Source organism: Palaemon carinicauda, chromosome 45 (assembly GCF_036898095.1).
Source record: "Palaemon carinicauda isolate YSFRI2023 chromosome 45, ASM3689809v2, whole genome shotgun sequence".
Classification (NCBI taxonomy): domain Eukaryota; kingdom Metazoa; phylum Arthropoda; class Malacostraca; order Decapoda; family Palaemonidae; genus Palaemon; species Palaemon carinicauda.
The window spans coordinates 28,742,224-28,754,723 of record NC_090769.1 but is presented as its reverse complement, the minus strand read 5'-3'; the positions used below and the strand labels follow the sequence as shown (position 1 = coordinate 28,754,723).

Genomic DNA, 12,500 nt, shown 5'->3' with positions numbered 1-12,500 from the left:
TCTGAATAATTGAGAGGCCATCTATTACCTGGAGTGGAACTAAGACTTCTTTTCTGAGAAGAAAACGCATATAAATAAGTATTGACACTAAAAGGAAAGTTTCTCCGCCATATTAGTCATTCTTTTACTTTATTTCAAAATGTAAGATCATTGAAAAGAGATAATTTTCTTTTTATTTATTTTTTTTTTTTTTTTTTTTTTTTTTGCGAGAGCCCATGAGACATTAGGGTTATTCATGCTGAGTATGCACGAATAATATACTTTAAGTAATCTGGAGTTTCTTTGTATAAAGGAAAACGAAGAAATAATGTATATTTGTTGAACCAAATATTTCTTAACAACTTATAGTTTTTGAGTCACTAAAAATAACCAAATATTTTTTAACAACTAATAGTTTTTGAGACATAAAAAAAGGTGGAGAACATCAATAACAATAAAGGGTTAGAGGTTTTCTTATGGGTGAAAAACGTAAGGATCAGCGTTCATGCCCAGCTCCATACAAGCTAGGGCCAGGAAAGGGCTTTTGATGACTCAGCAGGTACTACTACTACTACTACTACAACTACTACTACTACTACTACTACTACTACTACTACTACTACTACTACTACTACTACTACTATTATTATTATTATTATTATTATTACTATTATTATTACTACTACTAGCTAAGCTACAACCCTACTTGGATAAACAAGATGCTATAAGCCTAAGAGCTTCAACAAGGAAAAATAGCCCAGTGCGGAAAGGAAATAAACAAATAAACGATATGAAAATTAATGAACAATTAAAATAAAACATTTATAAAACTATAACATCAAAACAGATATGTCATATATAAGCTATAAAAAGACTTATGTCAGCCTGTTCAACATAAAAACATTTGCTGCAAGTTTGAACTTTTGAAGTTCTACCGATTCAACTACCCGATTAGGAAGATCATTCCATAACTTGGTCACAGCTGGAATAAAACTTCTAGCATACTATGTATTGAGCCTCATGATGGAGAAGGTCTAGTTTCACGAACAGGATAGAACTGTCCGGGAAGATCTGAATGTAACTTCTAGCTATTTTTGCAACCCTTTTACTTATGCTAAGACTATGGTTTAACCTTTTCTGAGTACCCTTCTTCTAAATATTCATATTCTTTGACTGGTTCTATCCTTCCATTTCTAACTACTCAATTAACCTTTTTAACCCCTTCGGTTTTGTCTCATTACTAACACCGCTGACATCTGTGAATTGGCGCTAAAAGTAAATTTTTTTAGTTCTTCCAAACTGCGCTAATTGCTTATAGCTTTTTTTACTTTGTATTTATTGTTGCTCGGAAACATTATATCATCTACATGAATCAGGGCTTTTATTCAAATGTTTCTAATCAGGTTTATCGTATTTTTACTTATAGAATTAACAACTGAGCATATTTTTTGTCCTAAAATTGTTCACTGTTTTACATTTCCTTCTATATCAATTTCTTCTGTATATCCGATGGGACTCTTGATTATTGCTTCAGCTTCCTCATTTAGTTCATATATCATCTTAGCATCCTCTTTCCCTATCATCTTGCTTAATTCTTTGACACAGTCTTTTAAGCAAAGTTTATCAAAACACTTTACTGCATCTCCAAACCATATGTTGAGGTTCCTGAATAATGATTATAATCTATAACAGCATTCATTGTAATAAGGTGATCTGCTGGTGATCTACCCTATATCCCACCACCCTGGAATCTGCTAATCTTGCCATTAATTTCATCCTTCATTCTCATTAGCCTTAATTTCTCAAACAGATTACTTATTACATCAGTACAGGTTTAAAGGTTTAAAGGTCGCTCATGAATGGCAGAGGCAAGGGACAGTGACATTGCCCTATCAATCAGGACAATGCCCTAGAGACTGACCATATATTATATGATCAGCGCCCAAGCCTCCTCTCCACCCAAGCTAGGACCAGGGAGGGCCAGGCAGTGGCTGCTGATGACTCAGCAGACAGACCTATAGGCTTTCCGAAACCCCCCAACCTTAAGGTAGAGTCACACATGCATGTTCTCACCCGGTATGTCCTCCCGTATGCCCATACGCGGCCAAACGTGCGTTTTTAACCACGCCCACACAGGTATTGAATTGTGCCGCACAACGTTGCACCTACGCACGTCAGTATGACGTTAGTACTGCGTTAGTGTGACGTAGTGCGTGAGTGGCAGCCGTTGTGCGTTGTACTTACGTTGTGCATACGTTATGTGGACCTACTGTATGGACATACTTCCAGGTAGTACGTGAAGGGTCACGCAAGCATAACGTCTTTACTAGGTATGGTGACGTAGGTGGTACGTCAAGTGCCGTCAGAGCTACGTCAGAGCTACATAAGAGCTACGTCAGAGCAACGTCAGAGCTACGTCAGACTTTCGTCAGAGGTATATCAGCGCGAGGTTGGTGCCAGGCATGCCTCCTCTATACTCCCAGGTATAAAAAGGGTGCTGGGCGGTACCTGACAGTCATTCACCATCCAACTACTATTTTTAAAATATTTTATTTTTCCTTATTTCCTTTCCGCACTGGGCTATTTTCCCTGTTGGGGCCCCTGGGCTTATAGCATCCTGCTTTTCCAACTAGGGTTGTAGCTTAGCATTTAATAATAATAATAATAATAATAATAATAACCGAAATCGAATGGTTATTATCGGGATGAAGTTTCACACTTGCTCTGGTTTTACTATATTTGGTAGCTCCTTTGTTTCTTCGTGTTTTAGGGTTTTTTTTTTATGCATGTTTAGGCCAGCCGTACGGCTCTCTCTGTCACACTGAAGCCACGTTGCCGCGCCGCTGCCTTAACGCTACCTGGCGGTGGTGTGGGTTGGCGTGTTTGGCGGGGAAACAGCCACAATACGTGAAGATGGCGTTGGGCTTCCTTAGCACTGACGTTATACATTACGTATGTTCACGTATGTTCCGGTTGCCCCTAGGTTGGCCTCCCGTGCGCCCAACGTATAGTCAAGTACAATCACGGATACGTGACGACCCACGTATATTGTGAGCTGCCCACAATATACGTGGCCCTCGCCGTACCGCCAGGTATCCACGAGGTACCGTTCATACGGCAAGGTACGTCCTAGGTTGCTGGGACGTTTCCACAATTACTGCGTTGCACGAACCAGCGAACTGCGTTGTACTGACGTTATACGTGCACTTTTTGATACGTGATAATACGGCTGGCCTAAACATGCATGTGTGACTGGACCTTTAGCTCACAAGGATGGTAAGGTTGCATACACTAATAGCACTAACGAGTCTGAGCGGGACTCGAACCCCCGACGGGCAAACACCAGGCAGAGACGTTACAAATCTGCTATTGACTATAATATAATCTGTTGAATGTTTGGGGCTACGGGAGCACTACTAAGGTAAAAAAATATATTTTCTAAATACGTCCTATTTGAAATAATATTGATACTCACTTTCTTTGTGCAGATATGAAAATCATTGAATGGTACAAGCAAGGTTCCTTCCGTTGGAACAATTTTCCAATAACACGGGACACAAGAATTTAAACGTTAGTTTATCAATAATTCAATAGTTAAAGGATGGATGCCACAGTGGCTGCCAAGACATTTTTTTCTTACAGGCTCTCCTTGTTAGGTCAAACGGCTTAATATTAATAAACTCATTTTGGAAGAGATGACACAAGGTTTTGCAGTGAAATATCTACCTACTAGAAATTGATAGGAACAACGATATATATATATATATATATACTGCATATATATATATATATATATATACACTGCATATATATATGTATGTATATATATATACATACATATATATATATATATATATAAAAATATATATATATATATATATGTATATACACTGTGTATATATAAATATATATATATATATATATATACTGTATATATATATATATATATATACTGTATATATATACTGTATATATATACTATATATATATATATATATATGTATATTTAATGTAAATTTAAACAAAAATAATCATGGAAAATGGGATGCCTCTCTACGCCACTAGTGATTGGAAGTTGAGGCAATAATGATGAAACAACAAATGACGTTTTCATTCATCATCCCAATACTTTGTGAAAATGAGGTCACGAAAACGGTTTCATAATTAGCATAATTACCTTAATCTGGAAAGAAATTTCGCAAGAATATTAAATGCCGATAGGGATATAGTATAAGATAATAACAATATAGAGTAAACAGTGGCCAGCGACCTAACATGCAAGGAAGCATTCCCCCCTCAAAAAAAAAAAAAAAAAAAGATTAAAGAATAAAATAAAATAACTGTAATTATCACTCTTTCAGAAGTATTGACTACAAATATGAGCATTTCAATTATGAAGAGAGAGAAGTAATGAATGATAAAGATAAACCACGGCGTTATTTATGTTAAGTTTTAGGATTTTATAAAAACAAAAAAAAATCCCATCAATTCAAACTGGGTTGGATCCAAATTACCGCTGCGGAAGCTGCTAATTAAAACGGTAAAAACACCTATTGATCATAATTTTCAACTAATGTGAGCGTTAATTTACTTCTCTCTCTCTCTCTCTCTCTCTCTCTCTCTCTCTCTCTCTCTCTCTCTCTCTTTTTCATAACTAGCCAGTTCTCTTGCTTGAGGATAATTATAGTTTATATATGATAGATCTAATATAATATTGTTAATGATCTTACAATAATTCATTTTGATTGTTATTTCATCTCTTGTAGTTTGTTTATTTCCTTGTTCCCTTTCCTCATTGGGCTATTTATCTCTGTTGGAGCCCTTGGGCTTATAACATCATGCTTTTCTAACTAAGGCTGTAGCTTAGTTAGCAATAATAATAAGAAATTGAAAATGATAAAATAGGACGAATTCGAGAGGCCACCAATTTTACTACAGCTGTATATCAAAACTTATCAAATGCAAATTAAATAATATGGAATAAATCAAAATTAATAGTTCCATTTCCATCACAAGACGGGACTAAATCAATCCGACTGGTTTTTAAAAATAAAATGAATTGCACAACTTTTCGCCGTGAGAGAGAGAGAGAGAGAGAGAGAGAGAGAGAGAGAGATTTGAGGTTTTCAGGGATCCTGACATCTAGACACTGACGCCAGAGAGAGAGAGAGAGAGAGAGAGAGAGAGATTGATTGATTGATTGATTTGAGGTTTTCTGGCATCTTGACATTTAAGGCAATTGACGCCGGAGAGAGAGAGAGAGAGAGAGAAGAGAGAGAGAGAGATTTGAAGTATCCTGGTATCCTGGCATCTAAGGCCATTGATGCCGGAGAGAGAGAGAGAGAGAGAGAGAGAGAGGGAGAGAGAGAGAGAGAGAGAAAATATTCTCAGATTAACACATGAAATCCCATTTGTCGTGATTTACTAAGTAAGCATGTCGTCAATACAATTCCAGGCATTCTGAGAAAGAAAAAAAACTCTTCTCACACAATACAACAAATTTCACTTTCAAGGACCAGACCAACTTTGTCTTGACTGCTGCTGTCTCAGTTTGTGACAAAAATCACTGCCCTTCTGCTGTTTTATTTCCTGAAGTTTGCTACCGTCAAACTTAGGCGTCTCTCTCTCTCTCTCTCTCTCTCTCTCTCTCTCTCTCTCTCAATTCGAAAACTACTAAAAGAATAATTTATAATTTTGTATACACAAATGAGAAAAAGTTGGTATAATTCCCTCATGATCGGATACTTTTTTGTTTTTTTGTTTTTTACTAACTTTCAACAAAAGGCGATAACTCGTCTAAAGTGTCATATTGTATTATTTAGTATGATAGGAAATTTCTATAGAAACACCCCCAAAGATCGTATATTAACCACCTTTTTCAAAAAAGCCGCACCGAGGCCTAGGCGTTAAATAATTGGTTCAAATTATAAATGTTCCAAATTAGTATGGAGATTAAATGTCACATTTGCACACTGGGAAAGAAATCCCATATACAATTTCTCATGTCAAATTGTTTTCCTTGACAATGCTCATGTTACAACTATTACTGGCGAATACCTATAAATAATATTCCGACATTTTTTTAAGTTACGTACCATACTTTCATGCATCTCACATTATGGTACTTTCATTCAGCATTGTCTATCTATACAGAACCTAGTGTTGAGTCATAAATGCTCTGGGTTGTACAGTAAGAAGCTTAAACGTGGAATTTATAACCTGTCGAGTATCATTGTTAAACGTACACAAAACCGTGGATACACATCGCGTTTCATAATACAGAGATTATGCAACACGAGCTTGAACAAGCTATAAAACTTCACTTACATACAAAGCAGCCGTTTTTGACATAACTATAAGACCACAGGATAGCAGTGTAACACAGGTAACGATTTACATAACTTGAAGTCCAAAGAGGCAAAACACTGAGAAGACTAGAGTCGACAACAAGCTGGTTGCTTTCGCTATTTTTGAACAGTTGTAAAATCCATAATACCATTTTTAGTGATTCAGTAATTACAGTATTTTTACAGATAATTATGGTACATTAGAGGAAGTGTGTCTTCTCAGTTGGTTAAATGACAGGAAAAAAACAACAAAAGAAAGCTTGTTGCCACAACTACAGTTTAATAATGGTGTTACAGTTTACTGATGGGGTCCTCTTGATAAATTTCAAAACCATGATGAAAATAACATAGGGATGAAATTGGAGGCTTGGGGGAGGGGGGTAGGGCATAGCAAGGAAACCACAACCGATGTAATAAATTCGACTCTCAAGAGATTGAAGATTATGGGATTCAAGGGAGCATCGAAAAAAATAAAATTCCAGAGCCTGGTAAGGAAGGGATATAAACAGCAATCTCTACAGAGATAAAAGTAAATTATCACCGACTGACCTGACTCCTCCTCAGCCATCTGCTTCGCGATCTCCGAGGCCAGACGGTTCACCATGCTCAGGTCTAAGGTTTGGACTTCGGTGACAGGCCTTCCGCCTTCGCGAATGAGCCAGGTTCTGACCCTTTCCCCAGAAGCTCCTGTTGTTGGTACCTGGTGGAAGAAAATGAAAAAAAAAAATGTGATTGGTTTGTTACTTAATCGCGGTTGTTTTATTTAATTTTCGGGAGACATGCCATAATATGCATGCATACATACATACATACATTCACACAAAAGCAAACACACACACACACATATATATATAGATATATAGCTATATATACATATACGTACGTATATATATATATATATATATACAGTATATATATATATTACATGAAATTCTATTTCTTTTTGGTATCTGATTCTAGGGTTCGATCCCAATGCGAGACATAAATTCATTTCTATCATATATATATATATATATATATACAAAATGGTATTACATCAGAGAACGCTTTCGTAATAACGTCTAAAGGGGCATTTCTGTAAAGCAATGGAAATTGCAAGATGGGCATTATATGTTCCAAGGTCTTTACGATGGCTAAATTGCCTTCAGCATAACTATTGAGATATTTTGCCAGGAGACTTTAAAAAATTATATAATACGGGAATCATGGAAATTGGTCGGTAATCACCAGGACTAGAGCTACCAAATAACACCTTTCCCTAATGGAGTAACCTTATCAATTCTCCAACAAGTGTAAAACGACCCTATTATTGCTATCTTGCGAAAAATAATAGTCAACTAAGGAGCTAAGAAATAAAATCTCTCTATGAAAAAGGAAAAGTACCATTTTGGGTCTACACCTTCATAAGAGTCAAGGTCCATCATTTGTGTATTTCAAGTACCCTGCTGATGGAAGAGGTTAAATATACCCATAATAAAGCCGATCCTAGAGAAAAGGTCAGATGTCTGCCATGATATATTGAAACAAAATCGGATACGCAGATTCTGAGAATCAACAGAAAGTGGAAATCCACTTTCACGTCTATCAATTCTTGCATGGTACAAGAAATTTTTAGAGACAGGGACATTGTTGGATAAAGAGATGAGTGGACGACCAGGAAAATCTGAGGAAAACATCAACCTTGTAAGACAGGCACTTGATCGTTCTCCTATAAGGCCTATCGGTACTGCTGCTAGACGCTTACAGCTACCACGTACTACAGCGCACAAACTCCCACTCAGGAACTAGTACACTTACAAAGTGCAACTCAAACAGGCACTAGAGCCAAATGTTTAAGCTATGACGAAAAGATTTTGCAGTTTAAATTCTGAAAACGTTCCTTAATCGAGTTTGTTTTAATGACGAGACAACCTTTCATGTTTCATGCTAACTGAACACACAATGTGAAAATATGGGGGTCAGAATATCGCCATGAGACGAGGGAACTTTACCGAGATACCTGAATGGTTAATGTGTTGTGTGAGATTGCGTGCAATCGATTCATTGGCCCACTTTTCTTCAATGAGAAATGGTATGCTGCTGATGTTTACTTTGCCCTTTTGACAGAATATGTGGCACCACAAGTAGATGAGCTTCAACTAACCATCATTTTCCTGCAAGACGGTGCAACCACATTGGGGACTGTCTCTTGTATTCAACAAAGATACATTACATAACTGATCTCAAGCAAAGGATCTCCGTTGCCATTACCTCCATTAATGAGGTTATGATACAGCGAACATGGCAAGAAATCGAGTAATGTTTTGATGTGCTGTGTGCACCGAATGATGGACATAATATAGAGGTGCATTAAATGAGGCAAACAAACCAAATATCTACCCAATTTAGGTATGGACACCCCATATAATATATATATATATATATATATATATATATATATATATATATATATATATATATATATATATATATACATATATATATATATATATAGTGTATATATAATATATGAAGACATTTTCATCGTCAGAGTAAAATTTGAAAAAAGATTTTACTACAGAAACGTTTTCCTTCATGTTATTTAACTTTTAATAAGGCCAAAAATTCCAAGTGGATATATACATTAAGCAGCCTTGTCATGAAGAGAATTAAGACAAGGCCATCATGAACAAAAAACCTACTCAAAAAAGTGGCAAGACAAAAAAAAAAAAAAAGCAACAGATGAACAATAATAGAGGCATGTAATACTATTGCATTAATATTCATCAGTATTTTATAAGGTAACCAATTCGTGTTTACACAAGTAAAAAAAAAAATAAGAAAAAAAAGAGGCTAACCCGGAGCCCGTCATAAAATTCTAGTTTTATCACAGATATTACTTAAGCGCCATGTTGAATCTTTAACTTCTTGATTTACATATGAAGAAAAACCTGCATAAATAACGTAGGACCATTTTACATATTCACTAAGAAAAACATGCATGTTTATTTTAAACTATTTTCATAAAACTAAACAAACAAGTGCTCTGTTTGAAAATATTTCTAAAAACTTTCGGAACCCTGCTGCCGCTTTTCTAACTGGATTTACTTGCCAATATGCAAATCTCCCGAGGTATTCAACACTTCACGGACGCCTCTAGAAGCAAGATCGTACCAACAGCAGAGAACGGAGGACCAGGTGCAAAACCAAAAACAGTGAGGCTTTATAAATCAAACAAATTATTCGGGAATATACATATTGTGATCAACTCCCATTGGTGATCAATCTGTCATAAGGCCTAGAGCTATCATTATAAAGCATCAGCTTGTAATATAACATCCTATTTTGATCGTAGTATTCAAATCCCAAGTTCACCTTCATCTTATACATGACATTTCTCCGTCTTACTTATGACCTTAGAGCAGTGGTTCCCAAACTGGGGGGCGCGCCCCACTAGGGGGGCGTGAAGTCACCTGCTGGAAATTACTTGTTTAGTAGAATAAAATCATTAAAAGAACAAATATATGTCATTACATAAATGCATCCATCTCACTAAATTTGACCAAAAATTGTGCCTTAGTCTCATAAGTATTTTCAAATATTATATGCCATGTTTTCAAATGATTTATTCCTAAGATTGCAACTCAATTTTGCCAATTTTCTAATGTTTAAACTTTTTTTCGCTCACTTCGAACTAAATGTTTCGTTCTTAGTTACTGGAATGTACTATTATTTGTTTGAGTGGCTTTCATTATTAAAATGTAATACCAACAGAAACCTGTTTTCCTGTACAATGCTAAGAAATAAATGTAAGAATCATTTCATATAAAAGAAAAAGAGGAGTGGGGGCGTACGGGTCTACTGGAAGAAAAATTGGGACGTCAGGTAAGATAGTTTGGGAACCACTGCCTTAGAGCATGTAAGTATCATTCTAACAGAGTATGGGAAATTTTCGTTTCCAAATTTAGGTTTTGAAGTCAAGTTTTGCTTGGGATTGACTAGATTTCGCAAAGAACCAATGAAACAGATTTACAGAAAACAGATCAGCGATGTGATCCTAACTTGAGAATGTCATAATGACAATTTTCTTTATTGAATAGTTTTTAAAACACCAAATACACCGGTAGTCCAAACATTCACAATTCTTGTAATTCAAATATTCTTATTGAAGGCCGACATATGACAGAGAGAATAACAAATAAAACAGCAATAATTACATTCAATTATTCTGTCAAAATCACATATAAATGAAAATATAAGTGGGCTTAGTTTCTATTTAGCTGTGGTAATGTTTACTACACAGAGGGTTCATCCATAATTCGGCTCTTATATGATAAATATGGTTGTTTCCTCTAGAGCTAACCCTTATTTCGAGTATTGTTCTACTGTCTGGTCTTCAGCTGCTGAATATCATCTCAATTTATTATACAAGAACTTGCGGTCTATTAAATTTCTTATTCCTGATCTAGATATCGATCTCTAACACCGTCGTTCAATATTAGTTCTTTATGAAAGTTGCATTCAGATATTCCCAGACTACCATCCAGCTCGCAATACTAGTTATGTAGTTCATTCTACTAGTCAAGCCATCTCCTTCATAAGGCTCAATACTACACAGTATCCCAGAAGTTTTAATCCAGCTATGACCAAAATGTGGAATGATCTTTCCTTTCCTCACTGGCCTATTTTCCCCTGTTGTAGCTCCTGGGCTTATAGCATCCTGCTTTCCTAGCTAGGTTTGTAGTTGAGCTAATCATATATATATATATATATATATATATATATATATATATATATATATATATATATATATATGCATACAACTAAATAGTTACAAGAGTATGAGAATGCCCCCAATAAACACGGCACAAATATAGTTAATCTATTCTCTCATAGAATGACCAAATCTGTTGATATCAGAAATGAATTATGAAAAACGTTATGGCTATGCCTGTGTTTTTTAACCAACTAATAATGTCAACAACATCTCTCTCTCTCTCTCTCTCTCTCTCTCTCTCTCTCTCTCTCTCTCTCTCTCTCTCTCTCTAAAAAACTTACGTCTCCTTCTTCCTCAGCCGGGAAGTATGCCAGCTGATCCTCCTCTGTGGTCGTATCTTCCACACCAGTCCTGGGGGGCGTGTGGGCGTGCAGGTGTGTCGCTTCGTAGATTCAGTTCCCGACGCCCAGCGGACTGCGAGAGGGGGCAGGTTTTGTTGGCGAGCTTATCCAGGCTTTTGAAGGAAGAAAAAAAGTAATATTAATGAAAGACGGTCGTGGGCGGTGCTGTTTTTTTTTTTTTATTATTTTTTTTTTTCATTTTTTTTTTTTTTTTTGGCGATATGAAGTAGACTTAGTCTTTTGGAGCTTAAAAAAACGGAAAGGATTCTATGGAGATTAATTTGTATATTTATCGTTTCGAATAACGAGAAAAATGGCACTAAATTCAAAGCACTTGAAAATAAAATCGAAAATCGACACGTGCCAATGAAATTCTAAACGTGATATGAAGCATTTAGTCTATTTGAGCTTTCTATTTGAGCTTAAATGAACGGAAATGATTTAAAGAGAAGTTGCTTATATAATTGTCTTTTAAAATAATGGGAAAAGTAGCGCTAAATTCACGACACACTGAAATAAAATGCAAAATAAATACATGTCAAAAGAAACTCTAAACACCCATAAGAAACCTAAAAAGAAAGTTAAAAGTCCGCACACTAAAAAGGCAAAATAAATACATATCAATGAAACTAAACACCCATAAGAAGCCATAAGAAACCTAAAAATAAAGTTAAAACTCCGAATATCAATATGAAGGTATTCTCGCCAATTGCAGAAAAACACTTAAAACTAAAATGATTCTGGAAAGAAAGACCTTTTGTTCCGGCAACTCATTTTTTCGGTGGTTGTTTTTCGCGAAGAAATGAAATGAAGTTCGTTCATCATGGAAGGGGGGAAAGATGCCAAGAAGGAATGTGTAGTCTTCGTTTGCAGTTATTCAGTTCGTGACAGATTGAGAGAGAGAGAGAGAGAGAGAGAGAGAGAGAGAGAGAGAGAGAGAGAGAGAGAGAGAGAGATGGCCACATGATGGATTTTCATTTGTTTAATATATATTCCTCTTTGATACAGAGAGAGAGAGAGAGAGAGAGAGAGAGAGAGGAGGAGAGAGAGAGAGAGAGAGAGAGAGAGAGAGAGAAT

At 36.0% G+C, this 12,500-nt stretch overlaps 1 pseudogene; it reads right to left on the bottom strand.

Annotated features, from left to right (window-relative positions):
- LOC137634872 (fibrinogen C domain-containing protein 1-A-like) overlaps positions 1-12,500 on the bottom strand; it is a 527,818-nt pseudogene that overhangs the window by 68,697 nt on the left and 446,621 nt on the right.